Source organism: Ambystoma mexicanum, chromosome 9, assembly GCF_040938575.1.
Source record: "Ambystoma mexicanum isolate Mex_15411 chromosome 9, UKY_AmexF1_1, whole genome shotgun sequence".
In the NCBI taxonomy this organism is placed as follows: domain Eukaryota; kingdom Metazoa; phylum Chordata; class Amphibia; order Caudata; family Ambystomatidae; genus Ambystoma; species Ambystoma mexicanum.
In genome coordinates, this window is record NC_090931.1 from 293,077,937 (window position 1) to 293,099,347 (window position 21,411).

The window sequence follows — 21,411 nt, forward strand, 5'->3', positions numbered from 1 at the left end:
TGCCCTTAGTCAGGAGATCCTTATGTTTACAGAGCACTCTTAAACAATCAGCAGTTTTGGCTGCAAGGGACTCTTGACTATAGCTTTCTATAACTGACATGTTAGAGGTTTTACTTTTTCAGTGCTAAGCTTTGTGGTTAGTTGCACTAAGGTATCTAAAGCACAATAAAATGTATACTCAATACAAATCCCACCGCTGTACACCAGTGTTAGGCAGAAACCTGTGCAGTTCCCTTGGGGAACACTGCAAAAGATTTAAGACTACAGGTAGAGCAGTAAACCCCTTTGGTAGCAGTCTGTACCACCCAGATTTACCTGGTAGCTGTGGCTGAGCAGTCAGACTTCTCTCAAGAAGAGTTAGGCAGTATGCAAAGTATACACAATATGTACCAACACACAATAGCACAAGCAAACACTGACCAGAGCTTGGTTTCAAAAGTATATAGTTATTTATTTAAAATACACATAAATTAAAAACACTCTAGCAAAATATAGTAAACACTTCAAACACAGTTATAACGAAAGTAGATTCAATCCTTTCTCCTATCTAGACAACTCTAGGTTAACACCACTTAATTAAAACAGAGGTGAGTGCTTAACGTTAGATGACACTCTAGTAGTTTCCAAGAAAGGGAGAGAAAAAGCAGAAATGGGTTAAACACACCACTCTAAGGTCCAGAACACTTGCAATAGGCTCAAAGAAGCACAAAGTCACAGGTGAGCAAAAGTCACTAGGCAGGGCCCACTCTTAGAGTAGCCGGAGCGAAAATGTGCCCAAGATCACACTGTTATTAGGGAATCAAAGTCTTGCAAAGAGTTAGAAAGAGGTTTGAGTGGCTTAGAAAGTTTAGCCAGGGTGTCCCAGGCACTCCCAGGTTCGAAAGCCGGGGGCTAAATCTACCCCGTACAGTCGGTAGCAAGGGAAGCCAGGCGGAACACGGTACCTTAAGCGGAAAGGATCCTCCAGCGGTGGCAGTTGTTCCAGGCAGTGGCAGCAGGGCTCGACGTCGGTCAGGGGAGAAGAAGTTCTCGCTGAAGAGCAGAAGAAGAGGGTCGTTGCACTGCCCGGGAAGAAACCAGCCGCGGGGTCCTCCGGTTGAAGGGTTGTACCGACTTTCGTGGTTGGGGTAAAAGTGGTGGGGTTCCGGTTGCCGGGGTGCTTGGCACTGGCAAGGCGGCCACGAGATACCTCGAGAAGCGAAAAGAAGGCGAAAACTGGTTGTCCCCACCAGTCAAGGGAAGGAGCCACTCCGTTAAGAGTTCTCCTCGGTCGTCGGGAAAAGTGGTGAGACGGTTCAGCAGGGCTCCACCGGGTGGTGTCGTCGAAGCAGGTCGGCTCAGCTCTTCCCTCGTCGGATTCTTGGTCCTGTGGCGACTTCTGAAGTCCCAGTCCCCAAAGCCCTGCTTTTATGCAGCAAACCCCCATTCACCCAGCCTAGCTGTCACTCAAACATGCTAAGTGGTGAGCCGGGCGGCTCACCACTTGGGCCAATCAGGACGGAGTGCGACTTGAGTTACCAAGGTAACTCAGTCCAGGGTGCCTAAATCCCCCTCCACCCCTCCTAAGTACCCCAGACAGAGTGGCACCACTTTGGAGGGCTTCTGTGGAGAAGCCCGCCAAAAGTGGAACAAAGGGCTCCACTTTGGGTCAGAGTTACAGAGGCGAACACCAACGCCATTTTAGAATCAAGTTTTGGCAAAAAGTCCCAACCGGAGTTATAAAAATAAATATATAAACCGGCGGTATGTTTAAGGCTACCGTAAATAAATAATTAAATGTGTTAGCCTAAAACAATGGGAAATCCCATAGGAAAATATTCGCGGTCGAATATAAAACGTAGTTTCCACTGCCACCAGCCAAAACTCGATCAGGGGGGACGGAGACGTGCCCCCTCGACTAACAGACCCTGGGGCAATCGAATTGCCCCAGCCAGTACGTCCACAATATGATGGTTTGTACTGGTTCTGTTCAGGATTCAAGACTAGCAAAGTCTCTGGTGACTTTACATGCCCTGGGAGACAGTAGTCAGTCCCAGGGTATGGAGTCTATGTTGGGGAGTCCCTAGGACACCCCTGGGTCACGGCACAGAGGGTGCTGTGTAACCCACATCACAAAAATACATGAGGCCCTATGGAGTAAAAGACCCCATAGCCCATTCAACACAAGGTTTGTCCAAGATAACACAGTTCAACATGTCCAGGAGTGAGGGTAAAAGAGTCTCACTCTTGGCAGGAGAAAAAATTAAACCCCAGAAATCCAGCAAAGCTGCTGGGGGACTCACTAGGGAGGGAAATTCAGCCTAAACAGAGAATTCTCCCTAACATGCACCTACCACTTTCAGGACATGGAAAGTAAGAAAATTGTGAGTTCGGTGGTCGTGCAGGTGTCACAAAGTACATCCTCAGTGGCCATGGAGAAAGTTGGCTGTGTAGCATCATTGCAAGAACTACAATCGCGGGGAATGGTGATCGACCTGATAGCCACGGACAGACACGTTTCAATTGCCAAGACAATGAGAGAAGAGTACAAAAATATAAATCACCAATTTGACGTTTGGCATCTTGCAAAAACAATCAATAAAAAAATGTCGGCTGCAGGTAAAAAAAAAGATATGCAAGGTATTTCACAGTGGTCCAAGTCAATCAGCAACAATCTTTGGTGGAGCTCAAAAACATGTGGAGGGTCGTTGGAAATTCTACTGGAAAAATGGCGGTCAGTAATGTTACACTGTAGCAACGTTCACCGCTGGACCACAAACCAACATTTCCACAATTGTGAACATGGCCATTTGTCCACAGAGGAGGCACGGAAGAAGAAGTGGTTGATTCCTTCATCACCCACTCACAAAGCCATTGAAAAGATTGTATTTGATAAAACTATAACAAGAGATTTGAGGGGACTCACGGAATTCTGCCACACAGGAGATTTGGAGGTGTTCCACAATATGTGCCTAAAGTACAGGCCAAAACGATTGCATTTTGGCATGGAGGGCATGATAAATCGGACTCTTCTAGCGGGTCTTGGCACATAACCATAATGTTGGCCGTCAACAAAGTAGGACGACCGGAACTTTAGGGACGCTTCGCTACAATAAGGCCTTCACAAAAAGAAGTAAACAATGGGTTATCAAACCAGTGTTTGAGGATATGCAATATGACTTTATTGAGAGACTTATTGTTGATGTCCTAGATAGGCACATACATGGAGTTGTGAACGAACCTGTGCAGGGGACAACTGCATTGCCACCCAACATTGCCTCTGTTCCATGTCCACCTAAAGAAGAGCTCATTGAGAAATACACATCACGGTTTAAATGATTGTAATTTGATTGTCTGTTCTCTCGAGTCTCCTCATGTCGCAGGCCCATTGAATATGTGTAGCTATGTAATGTGTAAATAAAAGTGATTGCTCAGTGTACATGCAATGTGTCTCTCCACCCTTGCCCCTCCCTTCACCGTGCAGTAGTGCGAACCACCCGGGTGTCACCTGTGACTTTGCTCTCGAGTCTCCTCATGTCGCAGGCCCATTGAATATGTGTAGCTATGTATTGTGTAAATAAAAGTGATTGCTCAGTGTACATGCAATGTGTCTATCCAACCTTGTTCATTTGCGCATTAAATTAAACCAAACAGTAATATAAATCATTTTTCAAAAAATATAGAATGTCTCCGTATTTATGGTTCTCTGAGGCTGCAAAGCACGCAGACAAAATGCAAAGATGGAGTGTAAATTTCAAGTCCTGTGAGATGGCCTTACACTGAATGTAGCTATCTAGGAATGTGTGCTCGTTCAAAGTGAAGGTCAGCTGCTTTGATTTTTTGCTCGGGTGCCGGAATGGCCCACGACTCAGTATAAGGTTCTATTGTTATTTGACCTTGACAGGCCGGGACCATCCCGAAAGACTTCTTTTTGGGGGTGTGGTGCAATAACGTAAGAAACGATAATTAATAAAATTTCAGAAACGATAGCCATTTAATGTTCGTTCATTAGAAGAAATAACGTCGGCATAGAAGGAGTGGTATTTCGGGGCTGCCCTACGCACAGACACAATGGAAAATGCAAATATAATGTAAGTAACTCTTTAGATGAGTTTATACCGCAATTTAATTACTATACAGTAGCTTTAAAGACGGGTTAAGTTGTACTTGTTCGCTCTATGTGGCATATTGTTTTGTACGGCGCACTATCTTGAGGAGAACCATCTCCTTTTACGGAAGCACCTCAAAACCTTCCTCTTTGCTTCTGCTTTCTCTCTCCCTCTCCCCTGCTACAACTGGTCCACTGTCTGCGACCTCGGTCCTGGGCCCTTCCACTCTCCACCTGCACTGCCTCCCTGTCAACCCCTGCACTGGGGGACTGTCTCAGTATCCTACAGCCCCCCCTTGACGTATAATACCCAGTTGCACTGTCCTAGCTATGAAATAATTTCCCGACCTAATATATAAAATGAATAATTTTAATAAAGATCTGATGGTGAGACTAATTTCATTTTTTATGTTTTTAAAACAGGTACATCCTTCATTATTGTCTGTGTCACGAGTACCAGACACCGGCGGATGGCTTCTACAACCGCCAGTTGCTTCTCCGCGTGAACAACGTTAGCACCCTGACCATTTTATGGGACGATAGCCAAGTACAAGTATGCCCTTACGCGGTACTAACGGCTAGATGCAACATACAGACCGTTGTGGTGGCCTAGTGCCTCGTTGTTGGAACAGCCATGCGATTATCAGTGCGACCGAAGAGCTTATTTTATCGTAAACCAACACCCTGTGTACTGCACACGAACATCGCTTGCCTCAAGACGAACTATTTTGGATCGAGAGCAAAGAAAAATGCAAATCGCAGAATATTCTCTAAACATTTGATGTCCAATAAATGTACTTTGCCAAATGGACAATCTTGCCGTTTGCTTTTAAACCACAGTTTCATATTCCGAATTGTGGCGCTGTATTGTGAGATGATCTAAGACCCTGTGTACAGCAAAGGAACATCGCGTGCCTCAAAACGAACTTTTTGGAACGTGAGCAAATAAAAATGCAAATCGCTGAATATTCTCTAAACATTTGATGTCAAATAAATGTACTTTTCCAAATTTACAATCTTGCGGTTTGATTTAAAAGTACACTTTCATATTCCGAATCGTGGCGCGCTGTGTTGTGAGCTAATCTGTGTTGGTTTCCGGGTTCTGTGTGGCGTCGCGTAGAAGACGCCTGGGCGCGTTTGCCTACGCAGCACAGAAACGTCACAGAGAGAGGCGGGGAATATGAATGTTTTGATAAAGTCTGTTTCAGGGGTGGGGGATTTGATTTAGTGCCGCAAACGCAGGTGAGCCAGGGCGATGGGGGGAAACGATAGGATTATCAGAAAATGCCGGCTGATTTCGAGTGCGTTAATGGACGAAAAGTCGGGTAAGGTCCATAGGAAAGTTTTCTACGATCTACCGATTTATGCTTAAAAACACATGGCCGAACCGTAGGGACAATAAAAAAAAAGTCCCGGAACTATCCTTTAAGCTGCCGAATTTTGAGGCCTATTATGTAGCTAGTCAGTGCAATATGTAACCAAATGGCTCTCTGATGAAGTAACTCCTGAATCTAGGCTGTTTGGGCAGGACTGCACCCCGTTTTACCTAAAGGAGATTGTCTGGGTGCCTAGACTCGAAATGAAAGAACGCCCGGGTATGCTGTTGCTTGGGTGGAAGATGTGGCACAGGGTATGCCAACTGATGGAGAACCCGTGCCCGTGTTCCCCACAGGTGCCGCTAGTCGCCTTAGCTGGGGGAAGACAACCAACTCAGAATGATAATTAGGACCTATTGGGAATCGGTTGGGCTGGTCACATTGGGAGATGTATGGCAAGAAGGGATTATTAAAGATTTCGAAGAACTGGGAGAAGAGACAGGTTTGCATAAAGGCCAATATGTCACGTATCTTAGGCTAGTGCAGACAATTCGTAAAACCTGGCCAGAGACTGTACTGGCGGAGGAGCCAGACGTCCTACTGGGAACAATATATAAAATATCAGAAGGAGGGCACGAGATCTCTAGACTGTACGAGATGGTGATGACCCGGGTGGGGAAGGATTTGACTCATTTGAGGCTTGACTGGGAAGCAGAGGTGGGGGCACAGATGACCGATGGAATGTGGGAACGTGCTATAGGATACCACAAGAAGGTGTCCAGAAACGCCAGATTGCAGCAGATACAGTTATACATAACGCATAGAGCCTATATGACCCCGAAGAGAATATCTAAGTTTGTAAACACAGGAAGACAAGCATGCCCAAAATGCGATGAAGGAGATGCTGATATGACACACATGTTCTGGTCTTGCCCAGTGATTGAAGCTTTTTGGGGGGAAGTGGCACGGAAACTAGCGGATAAAGGGGTCACGCTCAACATAGATACAGCCTGGGCCTGCCTGTTGGGAGGGTTTCCCAGACCACGGAATACTAAACATCTTGGGAAACTGAGGGACCTGGCATATGTGCTTGCTAAAAGAAGGATTGCCATGGGCTGGAAGCAGAGCCACAAGTTGAGGTATGGTGGCGTGACTTGCAAAAATGGGCGGAGGCTGAAACGGTGGTGTGGCAGGAGGCATGTAGCAAGTGCGGGGAAGAAGAAGTGGGTAACCTGATGGCTTGGAGAATGTTAATAACAGGACTGTTTGGCACAGTAGTGGATTCTGCAGCTTCGGAAGGAAGCGATACCCAGCCACACGCAGCGGATACAGAACGAGAAACGCAAACAAGCTCTTCGGGGGGGGGGGGGGGGATTTGGGGAGCGGTAACGTGCGTTAATCGATGTTCACGAGTCTCTTGTAAATAATGCTGCAAGTTTGGTTTGTATTGTTGATTTGTTTTCAAAATTAAAATTAAAAAAAAAAAAAAGAGGCCATTGACACCTTTTGGACCCATGCGGACTGCGAAGTCAAGTTCTTTGACACCCCAATGTCCGCTAGGAGATACAGGGAGGGGGACAGACCTGGCAGACTGCTAGTTTGCATGGCACGGCAAGAGAGCGGCAACCGGTGTATTCCACTCATAATGAACACCTTGCGCGACTCGTTTCACACGCCTATGAGGCATTGCAGGTTTCTATAAGGATCTATACACTAACAAAGACACGTGTACATAGTAAGAGATTGATACGTTTCTAGATGCTCTCCCACTCAAGTCAGATATCGCATGACACCAAGGACCTATTAGACCTCCCAATCTCGCTATCTGACATTATTAAGGAGATAGAGCACCTGCCATCCGGCAAGGCCCCCGTTACCGACGGCCTTACAGCCTATTTTTATAAACGCTACAAGGAAACCCTTACCCCACAAGTCTTTCAGGTCTGACGGGAGTCTCTCGTATCCCTATCAATCCCCGACACCATGCGCAAGGCGTTTATCATGATTTTGCTGAAACCCGAAAAGCCTGCGGATCCTACCGGCCCCTGTCCTTAATTAACATGGATGTAAAGGTGTTTGCAAAAATTCTGGCCACTCGGCTGATGCCAATTATGGTGTACATTATTCACCTGGCTCAGTCAGAGTTTATCCCAGGCAGGTCCACAGCATTGAACCTACGCCACCTCTTCGATATATTCGCAAAAATAGATCCTGGGGTTCAAGCGGTGGCTGTCGCACTAGACATTCAAAAGTCATTTGTCTCCCTATCATGGTGAGTCATGTACACAGCGTTATCTAAATGCGGATTCGGCCAACGGTTCAAGGATTTGCGCATCCTTCGCACAGCACCAACGGCCAGGGTCAATGCGAATGGGTTGCTCTCCCCACAATTTGAGACTGGCAGAAGCACCCGCCAGGGATGCCCATTGTCAACCATGAAATCTGCCATCATTATAGAACCATTGGCAGATATAAGGCTTCAGCATGGGCACTGTGAGATCAGAATAGCGGACGAACTACAGATAATTTTGCTTTATGCAGATGATGCACTGGTATATATTCGACACCCATGAGCACACCTACAACCTGTAATGGAGAATATCCTATATTTTGGGGAGTTATCTGGCCTCAGGGTAAATTGCAGTAAATCCGAACTCTTCCGCCTCACTGATACCTCCACCCAACCCGAAGACCTACAAGGAATCAAGTGGGCTCCAGAGTCCATACGCAACCTAGGGGTAACAGTTGCAAGACACAGCCGTAAGCTACATGACTGCAACTGCGGTGCATACATGACTCACCTACGATCCAAGCTTTCCAGGTGGACTTATCTCCTCATTACGATTGCGGGCAAGGTAGCAGTCCTCAAAATGACTTCTTCCCAAGCTCACATTTCTTTCTCAACATACTGTTGTGGCCTGGGCAATCATTCTTTCAAGAGTTAGAAAGGGAAATTTGCAAATTCGTCCGGGACTCTGGAGCGGTGCGACTGAAATGGGACACACTAGCACAGTCATATGATAAAGGTGGGTTTGCAGGCCCCAAATTTCGATTGTACTGGATGGCTGCACAGGCACAATTTGTGGCCCTCTGGTTTGGTAATAACTCACCCACACACAACTTGATAAATACTCAGCGGGGGACAAGGTCAGGCATCTTCCATTACTTTGCTTGTTTCATATTTCTGACCCTTCACTGGGTAATGTGTAAATTTGTGCGACTATGTCTTTTATTGGCCAATCGCTGCATTCTTCTGCGCTGGACTAGTGAAAATGCTCTGAGCAAAGACCACTGGCTAAAGGATGTGATATGGAAGAACAATGTGCACACATGCAATCACCCGGATCCAGGCCAAAAGAAATAAGGGATCCGCTTAAACCGTACCTCGGGTGCACAACAACAGAACTGGATAAACGCCGGTCCCCACTATAGAAGTAAACTGCTTTCATGTCGTTTAACTCCGGCTACAGGAGCCATACGGACATATACCTTTACATGTACATGTTTTACCCTAATGTAGTCTGTAAGGTTCACATCCAGTCATTACCGTCCCAGCTTTATGCAATATTTTTATTGCCGTCTTATTATATTATGAAGTTGTACCACGTGATACCAAGTGAACCAATAAAGAAAGAATTAAGTCTTTCTTACCTGATAACGTTCTTTCGATGGGATTTTCTGACGACGTATTCCACATCTATGACAGGTAATCAGCACAGATGTGCTGCTTCATAAAATTTTCGGCGTCTGCCTCCTGCGTCGATGACGTCGATACGCTGTCCTCGAGGGCCTCTGTCGAGCCGACGTCACCGGATGTTATATGTAGGACGCACAACACCCGTAGCCTCATTTTTAGTTTTTTCCCAGAACGTGTGGCACCAATCTTCTGCCAGTATGACTACAGAAAGCCTTGTGGAAACGGAAGCTGCAATCGCATAAGAAATTCTGTAGAGGGGCAGGCTGGGAGGGTTCGATGTGGAATATGTCGTCGGAACATCCCATCGAAAGAACGTTACCAGGTAAGAAAGTAACATGTTCTTCGAAGGGATTGGTTCCTCCAATGTATTCCACATCTATGACAGACTCCCAAAGCAGTACCAACGTAAGGAGGTGGGAAAAGAATTTAGAATTTTAGAATGCCCAATTAAATTGCAGAATAGAGGACCGCCTTGCCAAAGGCCAAATCTTGCCCATGGATAGAATCCAGGGAGTAGTGTTTTACAAACGCATGGACAGAGGCTCATGTGGCTGCTTCACAAATGTTACGAATGGGAACACCCCTCTGCAGGGCAGTAGAGGCAGCCACACCCCTTGTAGAATGGGCCCGTAAGCCTACCGGAGGGTCCTTACCCTCCAAGCGGTAACATTCAGAAATTGTCAAGATAATTCACCTTGACAAAGTCTGTTTAGTAACAGCTTGTCCCAAACGCCTTCCAGCGTATCCTACAAAGAGCTGGTCGTCCACTCTGACCCGGGACATGCGTGAGATGTAGAAACTTAAAGCTCTCCTGGGATCCAACCTATGGAGCCTCTCCTCTTCCTTACCAGGATGTGGAGGAGGATAGAACGCAGGAAGAACGACCTTCTGGCTTAAATGAAATTCCGACACAACTTTCGGAAGAAAATAAGGACGAACCCTAAGGACAACCCTGTCCTTGTGGAACACTGAAGGGAGGCTTAACGGAAAGTGCCTGCAACTCACTCACTCTGCGAGCAGAAGTGACCGCAACTAAAAATACAGTTTTCAAGGTCAACAGTCTCAAAGGACAAGAATGTAAAGGCTCAAACGGAGCTCCCATTAGGAATTTTAGAACCAGGTTCAAATCAAGAAGCAAAAGAATTTTAAAATAAGGACCCACATTCTTAACCCTGCACCAGTCGCAGAACTTCCTCCAATGGCAACGGTACAGGGACTTCGTTGCAGGCCTTCTGGCCAAAAGCAACACCTCCATCACGTCTTCAGGGAGGTCCCAATCCTTATACCTCAAACTTTCAGAAGCCAAGCATGAAGGTTGAGGGACTTGACCTCTGGATGGAGAACCTTACCCCCCTCCCATGAGAGCAGATCGTCTCGGTAGGGAAGAGACGGCGTGGAGGGCAGATGGACATGTCGAGAAGGTCCAGGTACCACATTCTCCTGGCCCATGCCGGAGCAATGAGGATCATTCGGGAACTGAACCTCCGTAACCTCCGCAGCACGTGCGGAATGACGGGGACTGGAGGAAACGCGTACAGCAGTAGGAAGGACCTCTCCACTACGAACTCATCCCCCAATGCTCCTCTTGGAGGAAGTTCCCGCGAGCAGAATCTTTCGCACTTCCGGTTGACACTGGTGGCGAAGAGATCCACTTGTGGGGTCCCCCAAAGGGCAAAGATCTCCAGGAGAATCTCTTGAGCCAGCTCCCACTCGTGAGAGACCATGCTCTGCCTGCTCAGAGCGTTGGCCGCCGCATTTTCGTCTCCGGCTAGATGAACTGCTGAGATCGAAATTTCCTGCTGGATGGCCCAGAACCAAAGCTGCATCGCCTCTCTGCAAAGAGGGAGAGACCCTGCCCCCCTTTTTGTTGAGGTAGTGCATGGCCACTGTATTGTCCGTCAGAATCAGGATATTCTTCCCCGCACAGATAGCAGAAAAGCCTTCAGGGCTAGCCTGACGGCCCTCAGCTCCAACAGATTGATATGGAGTCTGGACTCCGACGGAGACCAACGACCGCTGACTGTCAACTCGTTGGCATGAGCTCCCCATCCCGTGAGGGATGCGTCCGTCACAATCGTCACCTCTGGCCAGGGTTGCCAAAATGGAGCCCCCGTCATCAGATTGCCTTCGACAGCCCACCACAGAAGATCCTGGGCGACCGAGGGCGGCATTGGAACGGGATCCGACATCCAGCAGGAGGAATGTGACCACTGTATCTTGAGAGCCCACTGCAGATCTCTCATCCGCAGCCTGGCCTCTGGCACCAGGAGAATGCAGGACTGAAATCACTACACTGGCTCCCAGTGGCTGTGAGGATTAAGTTCAAAACCCTCTGCATTGTCCACAAGGCCTTCTGAGGCCTGGGGCCTAAATACCTTCAACTCTCTCTTCCTAAATATCTTCCTTCTCAAGATCTTCGCTCATCCGCCTCTAACTCCCTCAGGGTCAGCCGCTTCTCTAAGCAAAGAGTTGGGGGTAGATCTCTCTACGCGGCAGGGGCCTCCCTCTGGAACAGCCTTCCTGCCTCCCTGAAACTTGAGGAGAACCATCTCCAGTTCCGGAATGCACCTCAAAACCTTCCTCTTTGCTTCTGCTTTCTCTCCCCCTCTCCCCTGCTAATTCTTGACTGAAACTGCACTGAATCTGCAACTGGGCCACTCTCACCGATCTTGGTCCCTGACCCAGCCACTCTCCACTTGCACTGCCTCCCTGGCAACCATTGCACTGCGGGACTGTCTCTGTATCCCTACAGCCTCCTTCCCAGCACTTGTCTGCACTTCCCTTGCACTTGCCACCAGCTGGCCTTTTTATTATTTATTATTATTCTACTTACCCTGTACTGCACTTTTCCCTTCCCTCTACCCATGCACTTGTGCGATCTGAATGGCACCTGGCCTAGTAGGATCGTTTGTCTGTCCTCCCTTTGTTCCCCCCTCCCTGCCTTGTCGCGCCTTGAAACACTTGTGTATAGGCGCGTTACAAATGCCATTTCCTATCATAGCATATCATATCATATCTCATATCATATATCATATCATGAGGCCGAGCAACCGCAAGAACTCGAACGCCGGGGGACTCTGGGCATGTTGAAACTCGTTCACCATCTGCAGAATGTGATGAACCCTCACCTGGGGAGGAAAACAGCCCCAGGAATGTGTCGAGCACTGCTCCGATGTACTGGAGCCGCTGGGTAGGGGTCAAGTGGGACTTCTTTAAGTTGAGGTGAGTAGCAGGTGACTGACAGATGATCCAGGACTTGCTCGGGAGAGCGCGCCCTGATCAACCAATCGTCAAAGTAAGGGTAGACGTCAATCCCCCCCTTTCCTGAGATACGCTGCCACGACCACCATGAGCTTAGTGAAGACCCTCGGGCGGAGGTCAATCTGAACGGCAGGACCCGAAACTGAAAGTGCGAGTCGCCAATCGCAAACCTCAGGTACTTCTTGTGCTTGGGATGAATCGGCACATGAAAGTAAGCATCCTTGAGGTCAAGATACACCAACCAGTCCTGAAGTTGAAGGGCCTGGAGGACTTCAGAGAGAGTAACCATCTTGAACTTTTCCTTCCCGAGGAGCTTGTTCAAACCACGCAAGTCCATGATGGGTCTCAATACACCGTCTTTCTTCAGGATCAAAAAATATAGGGAATATCATCCCTTGTTCCTCTCCACTACAGGCACCAGTTCTATGGTGCCTTTCTCCAGCAGGGATTTGATTTCCTGCGCAAGGAGCAGACCCGGACTCTTCAAAGAGAGATTCCCTGGTGGATTGTCGTGAGGCCTCTGCCGGCAAGGAAGACAATAGCTGTGGGCTATGATCTCCAGAACCCAAACATCTGAAGTAATGGCACGCCATTCTACAAGATGCTGCGCCAGCCTTCCCCCAACCGGCGAACCATGGGACATGGCCTCATGATTGAGCTGAAGCGGCTGCGGCAGTGCGTGAGGGCAAAGAGGCAACTGCTCGAGCGGCCTTGGCACCTCGAGTACCCTGTTTTCCACCTCTGGTACTCCTACGTTGGCCCCTTTGACTGGCCGCTCCCCTCGATGTACCAAATGACGAGTAGTATCGAAAGGAACCTCCCCTCCATTGCTGTCCCCTAGGACAAAAAGGCGGAGGTTGGCGAACTGCAGCGCTCAACAACTTCGCTGCAGCCTTTGAGGTCTGCAACCTCAAGGCTCTCGTCAGCCTTGCTGCCAAAAAGATGTACACCATCAAAGGGCATGTTGAGAAGCTGGGCTTGTACGTCAGGAGCAAACCCCGACTTCCGCAACCACGCAAATCTGCGCATCACGGTGCTCACCGCCATGGACCGGCTGACACAGTCTGCCATGTCCAGACCCGACTGAACGGATTCCCACATGGCATCCTTGCCATCCTGAACGAGGGCAAGAAAACCATCCCATTCCTCCCCTTCGGGAATATGTTCAGCCGCCAAAGAGACAATTCCACAGAGTGTAAGTGAAATGTGCTTAGGCACACACAGAGTTGGCTGCCTGTAAAGCCATACTCACTGAAGAAAACACTTTCTTCGCCCAGCCATCAAAACGTTTATCTTCCCTATCAGCAGGGATGATAGGGTACGACGCCTGCTTTGCCGGGGCTGTAGCCACCTGCACCACCAAACTCTCCGGAGTGGGATGTGTCGTCAAGTAGCAGGGGTTGCTACTGGCTGGACATTATTTTTTCGGCAACGACTTGCTAACTACCGGGAGACTCTCCGGAGCAGTCCAAGCCGCCGCCACCCTTCTCTGTAAAGCCATATGAAATGGCAGCACTGGGTCAGTGGGCAGACCTTGATCAAGGAGATCTGTCAGGTCATCCTGCAGAAAATCCACTGGTGGCACAGACCACCCCAAGTACTCTGTCACCCTCGACATGAGGCGCCTGTACGAAGATTCAGCCTGCATACCAGGCTCGGGCCTGCCAAACTCGACCTCCAGGGAGGTATCGAGACCACTGGCGTCGTGCAAAGACTGACGCAGGTCTTCCAACTGGCTATGACCGGACAACAGGTCGTCAGGAACCACATCAGGTACCAAACCTTCCTCAGACCCTTCATCCACCTCAGAGATATAATCCAGAGGCTGGAATAAATCCCTAGATGAGGGCACAGAAAAAGGTTCAAATACAGGCCTCACTGACTTCTTCAGGGTCTTCCTCAGAGTTTCCACCGATGCACGGGGCACCCCGGTAAAGCCTTCACAAAAGGCATTGAGGGCTTCGATGGAATCGGCGTCGAGCGTGGCGCCGATTGCTTCGACACAGGCCTCGAGGGCGGTGCCCCGAGCGTGTCCTTCGACGGCATCGGCGCCGACAACTATCTCGGGGGCGGAGCCTCGAGAGAGTCCCTCGACGGACATGGCGTCGATCTCTTCTTAGAAGACCTCACAGGTTCCACCGGTCTCGACGGTGTCGAGGACCGGCACCTGGAGCGGGCATGGCTAGAGCAATCCACCTTGCCCGATCGGGACCTCGAAGGCTCCCGATGATCACGCCGACCAACCAAGCCCAAAGGCACGTTACCTGCCGGCTTCTTTCAAAGGCACGGACGGAATGGAGCCTTGCGATTCGAAAATCACCATCATCTCCGTACGAAATGCATTCCATTCCGCAGGAGAGGAATGCTTGTTGGGACAAGTAACCCACCGTCTGACGGAGTCCTCGGACGAGGACGGGAAGGCGACCGGTGACGACACTTCCGCAAGTGCCTCGAGGAGGCAGAGGAATGGCGGGAACCACTCCGGGACCGAGACCCCCTGGACTTGCGCCGACAATGCAGAGAGTCGCCCCTCGAATCATCGGTCAAAAGCCCAGCGGATTTCGACTTCCGGGGCTTGGAAACACTACCTACAGTAAGCATCTTCTTCCGTTAATGACTGACAATCGTCAAAGTCATCGGTGGCGTGGTCCTCGCCGAGGCACCAGAGGCAGACGTCGTAAGGGTCTGTAAGTGACATTTTGGAACTGCAGTCCCGACACTTCTTGAATCCCGACCGTGGGGTAGAAGAAGACGAAGACATGATATCTTCACAAACACCAAGTTCGGGAAGTAACAGAAGAACTGAGGCGCGCTGAGATCTCCAAAGCGAACGCGTTCGCGGAAAAAACGGAACTGGGGCTACGGGCGGCGTGCGTCCTACTTATAACATCCGGTGACGTTGGCACGACTGAGGCCCGCGAGGACAGCGTATCGACGTCATTGACGCAGGATGCCGAAAATTTGCCAAAGCAGCACAGCTGTGGTGATTACCCATCATAGATGTGGAATACGTCGGAGGAACCAATCCCATCAAAATTATATTTCTGTCTTTGAGATACAGCTTTTAGATCCAACAATCAAAAAGCAATGGAATGGAATTACCAACGTTTATTCTAAGGTGTATTCCAAGGAGAACAGGGGGAGGTGAATGCATTGCAATTACTTACCCCCTGACTCATACTTTCACAGTTGACTAAGTATGTTGACTTGGGGCCGCTGGAGGTAGGTTTTTCCACCGTTGCATCCAGTAGAAGATGCCCAGGAGCTGCAGGTGCAAGGATTCTTCCAGTCGATTAGAATGTAACTCTTTGAGAAAAAGAAATGCAGAAGGCACTCCTGTAGATCTCTTCACGACTTCACCAGACCGGGGGAAGGCAAGTTTCAGCGACGGCTACAGCACACAATTGCAGTTGAATAAGACCTTCCAGAGCAGGATCCCTTGATGCTGGAAAGCTGAAACATGTCATGAAGGAAATGTGTGGCACAAGTTAGCGACCACAGATGTTCCGGCAAGGGACATGGAACAGCGACGATTCTACTGAGGTATCTCACTGGAGAGCTGGTTAGTTCACTGGGTGGTTCAGGGACACTTCCAAAAGGTTCAGGACAGCTGGATCCTTGAGAAAGCATCACGACTGGTTGGCCCCACCAGTCCAAGAGTGGAAGCACCGCTCAGGGCCTTCGCATATCAGGTAGTCCAGCAGGGCTTCACTGGGCCAATCACAGGAAAGGATGCTGGGCCTCTTCAGGAGTCTTCCACTGATCTTCAGTCGGCTGCTCGTCTACACAGGATACTTGTCTCCAACGCTGACGTGAAGAAATGGCTGCAGCAGTCAACTTCTTATTCTAAATCCTGGCTGGAAGCAAATTCACGACCTCCAATGCTTAGGATCTGCAACATTCAAACAGCCATCAGTGATCCAATCAGGACCACTGTGGGTTTCACTCATGCCATACACCCAGACTCTCTGGCAGCATGGAAGTGGAGTGGGACCAGACAGTCCCACCCACTTCCTATGCCACACAAACACAAGGCATCACTAGCCTGCGAAAGCAGCAGCTTTCCCGGGCAAGTGCATGACCTATGGGATTTCCTGACCTGAGAAGGCAAGAAGGCGGCCAAACGACAATATGGCCAAAGGACAAGCGGAAATCCTTGTGACACGGCCACTTTAGGTCACTAGCCACGTGCAGTAAACCTGAATGTGCACACTAAAAATTATGGAAAAATGGTAAAAAAAAGTATCTTCATATAAAAGTAACTAAAAATCCCAAGTGTAAAAGACTAGGAGGATACTATCCCGCACTGCAATATGTTGTACGCACTATCAAAAAATTACCAAAAAGGGTAAAAAGACAAAAGGGAAACAGTTTCCCAGTACGGATAGTCTGAAGGACTGATCGGTTCCCCAACATCCCAATAAAAAGTCATGTCAGTTTAAAAAACTAAGTTTGGGGGTCCACAGAATATGGAGAGACAGTTGCCTAAACAGAAATCTTTGCTAACAGTATCGAAGTAGCTGGCCTAGTTATCTTTAGAGCCAGCTTAGATGTACCAAGATGCCAGAGGGAGGTAGACTCAATCGCGGAAGAAGTGCGCTGGCCGCCACCTTCTTAGGGAATGTTTAGTCTGCAGAGCTTCCTTGATCTGTTGGGATGGTGCGGAGGTCTAATCGCTCCTCTGTTGTGCTCACAGACCATGACCTGGGGGGAAAATGCCGTCCAGTCCAGTACTGTACTGCAAGCCTTGTGGCTTGCTGCTTCCCAACAAAGGAGGTACTTGCAAATGGATACACCTGGAATGAACTAATGAACATAGGGTGGGTAGTCCCTTGAAATATGAAGAGAAGGGCCGGTGCCTTTTGTAGCATCCATTTCCCACTTTTCTAATCTTAGCTTCTGTTCTCTCATTTTCTTTCCAACAGCACACTAAGGTCTGGATAACCCTGACAGAGCCACAGTGCACCATTCCACTGACAAGTCTAGGTGCTGTGAAACTACTATGGTAGTGAGCTGGCACAGTATAAAAATAATATTATCATCATATTTGCCATAGTAGAAAAACATACCACATTAAAGTACATTGCATTTAATTCTATACTATTTATTGAAACTGTGCTCAGGGCCAACCTGGGAACAAGTCCACAAAGAGGATGTTTTAAAGGTGTTAGTCCCTTGCAGTGCCCTAGGGCCTATGCGCAGTCTGACATTCACCAATGCCTCCTTGGTTTGATGCAGCACTCTGAATGGAGTGTTATTAAAATTGTATTCAAGTATTTTCAGTCCTCTGCATTGCAACATGTAGCAGTGCATCAAAGCACTAGGAAGCAAATGTAAGGGAGCAGGTTGATGCTACATAAAACAAATGAAACGTTCAAAAAAAAATTATTTGATGAACGCCACTATTTCTTTCAAATGGTACAGGCCTCAGTTGCCAAAACGGGCCCAAATGTTTCTTCCTCTAGTCCGGGGATAGCAGAGCGTTTTTCCCCAGGAAGGAATGAACAAAGGGTGGAGTCTTCTGGCCTTTGCGGTTCTGGTATTGTCCTCCAAAACAGCTTTCCAGTCCCACTTTACCAATCTATTTCAAGAGTGTGCGTGTAGCACCCACTCGAATATTTTATTTCGGCATCCTACCTTTGCAGAGTTGGGTTACATTAGGTTTTCTATGTAATGAAAAACGACATGTTTTTTCTAGGACTCAGCACGATGCCACCCTAAGCTGTTTTCGCTATGCACCCTCCCGATTCGAAATGCAATGCTTTCATAGATTGGTATGCTACAGTGTGATATGCTACGCTACACCTTGTCATACTTAAGCTGCAGGGACATGTTGTGCAATATTTACTGGGATCTATGTGTTCTGTTCCCAAATCTGCATGTTAACTTGAAAGTATGCTCTTGGTGTATGCCTTCCATAGGTGGATACCCCGTGCTCCTCCCTCCCCTGCAGCACACACTCCCCGGTTTGGTTGTTCGTGTTCTTCCTCAATGCATCTAAACCTAACTCTCCTCGACCCTTCTATTTTTCTTTTTTAATTCTTTCCCAGCTGTGATCTTGTAACCAAAATGTTTTAAGGGAGTTTTGCTCGTTTTCATTTTACATTTGTATATAGTTACGAACCACCTATTTTTGAACATGTCGATTTTGTTAGACTAGATGATTAGGTCATGTTAGGCAAGAAGGTAATGAATGTCTTGTTTGTTCATGTAGCTTCATATTAATATCTAAAGTGAAGAAGCGGCCTTTAGGTGGCAACAGAACACCAAAAAGCGCACATGTAAATAATGCACCGATTCTGGAAAGGGCCAGAATGCCCAAAGGAGAAGGTAAGCCGATAAGCAGACTGCACCACTGTTTGGTCCTAAAATCCATATGCTGCACGGTTTTTCCTTCACTGCAACGCAATTTGAGCAGGGTAGAGAAGGCAGGATTATGTAGATTCACTACTAGAAGAACCCAGACTTAGCCCAAAAAGAACCCCATCTCCAATACCACTATAGACATCCAAATGCAGTTCCTATAAGGCCTCAAACTCCCAGGAAGCCCAGGCTAAGGTTTTGCTGCCAGAGGAGCCACAGTATCCAAAACACACCCTCCGATAAAAGTGCCTATAGTTCCTCGCAACTTTTCCGTTAATGCAACCGAGCAGTTTGTAGCAAAGGATACAAAATTGCATTTTGCTTTGCGCTTTCCTTGTGCATGGTTCAAAACACGAGCTCACAATGGAGTCATGTAACAATCGCTGAGACAAAGACATACTTCACATCATTAAAACATTTCAAACAAAAGAGGGCTCGACTGTCACTGCTTTCAGATGGATAGAAATCTGGCGCTCATCTCCCTACCTAAACTGACGCACACGCACTACTGCCTTTCAGTCAAATGAAGACAGCTTGCATAGGGAAGCATTTTGTCACTTGCTAATAGATGAATGCATACTACTGCTCTTTGGAAGATTACTCCTAAAGTAAAGCACCACAGTGTCTCACCATTACAAAACACTCTTAATCACCTTTTTGACATCAAGGTGCAAGGCTTTTTCAATTGTACTGTACTAGTTTGGCCATTTCATACCATTACATTGTTACCAACAACATTCAAGTTTATGCACAGTATATTGTTGACTACCTGGCAGACACAGAATTCACTTTCTGGACACTGGCCTGAGGTATAACATACAGAAATTCCCAGCCAAATAAGGTACCAAACTTACAGGATTGTCGAGCATGCTCTCAAAACACCTTATGCATCCAGCATTTTGTCAGGCAAATTAACACTTATCTATAGCGTCGGCCCCTCTGCTACCTGCATACTGAAGGAACAAAGGGAGAGCATCATTCATGGAGCCTTTCCCCTCTCTGCCGCCGGTTCTTGACAGTTAAAGATGCTACTCACTAAGACAACCATACCGGCCTCATCCTGGAATAATCGATGAGGAGCGGAACCAGCAGAATCAAGAAGAACTAAACCTGCTGTGACCAAGGTGACTAAAGCAAATGACGTCACTGCTGGAACGGGCACGTAGATGCATTAGACACTAAGCAAATATGTATCCACCATGAAGCTGGACAAACAATAGGTCAAACTACACCTAGACATGCAGGATATGCTTGCAACCAATAGGTTAGAAAACATTTACCCTATATATGCTGACATACAAGACGTACAAGAACACATATAAATCTTGCTTAATGTAAAAGTGCAACAAGAATGAGTGGCCATGAGAAACAAAATGGATAGCGCAGACACATTCAAGTGAATGAAAAGCATCAGGGAAGAGGTGGAGCCTGAAAACAGAGCAGGCCTGCTGAATTAGCTAAAACCACAGAGCTGAGCAACACAGAAGGTAGTTGCCCAACCCCTGCCAAGGTTATAGCAGGAAGGGGAAGTTTGGGCCAGCACTGAGGAGTAAGGAAGATGATAATAACCAGAGGCAAGGCATACTTCTCTTAGATTAAATCAGGAAACAAACAACTCAATGAAAACCAAGTGCTCATTAGCAGGGGCTCAATATTGAATAGTTCAAACAAGTCTCAAGAGGGCAAGAAGGTTAAAGACACCAGCAATCAAATAAGCCAAAAATCCCAGCAAGGATGTGCAGAATAATTCAAGACGTGGTCTCTTCCCACGTGACCCGGGGTTGCGAACAGTGCCTATTCATTAGCACCAGATACCCAAGTGCACCTGCCAACAACTCCTTTAAAGTTTCTAGAACAATGACGTGGTACAAGGGTAAGTTCAAAGCTAAAAGTCCTGGCTCATGACCTAGAGAATTAGAAATTTTAAGTTATAATTTGGAAAACACCCTCTCGTTGTCACTCCTCCTACCAGTGCAGTTACTCGTGTGTTGATGACCTGCCAAACAATCAAGGTTGGCATAGTCCCACGCCAACCAATCTCCAGCCTCAATTAACGATATCTTGCAATCGATGCACCGGCCAATCCAGTGGTAGAGAAATACATGTAGTCACTTATCAATTTAGAGGTGGTTCCAGGTGGAGGCATCAGATAGGGCATAGCCAATAAATGGACTAACCCCTATACATTGGATATATAGATGATTCCCCTAAACAATCGTAAACCCTCATAGGCTTTTGTATTTAAGTTTGCATACATGTTTGGCATTTATAATCTGTCACTGCTGTACCCGTTTTATATGAGTCGATAATAAAGCAGGCCTTTGTCAAATACCTTGACTCTTCTGTTTTTGGGCACAGAATTTCCCAGCCTATCTGGTCTGCATAAGGAATATTGCTTCCAAGACAAACGTGTTGCCCCTGAGCTATCCTTGCACCCTGTTGTAGCATCTATTTTCTGCACCTCATACCTTCCCATTGCTAATTTTCTTTCCTCTAGCAGACCAAGGTATAGAGACCCCAGTCGAGGGCACAGTATGCCGCTCCACATACAAGCATAGGCACTCAAACTACTACAATGGTTATATGGCACGGTATACAAGCATATTACCATAACCACTTCAGTTACAGTTGAACCCTTCTGAAGACCAGGTTCAAATCATGGCTGGTTTGCCAGGCAAATTCGCAAC

At 47.7% G+C, this 21,411-nt stretch overlaps 1 protein-coding gene across 11 annotated transcripts in view; it reads right to left on the minus strand.

Annotated features, from left to right (window-relative positions):
• Positions 1 to 21,411, minus strand: part of SYNRG (synergin gamma) — a 1,253,369-nt gene that overhangs the window by 657,047 nt on the left and 574,911 nt on the right. The gene's annotated exons all lie outside the window — the stretch shown is intronic.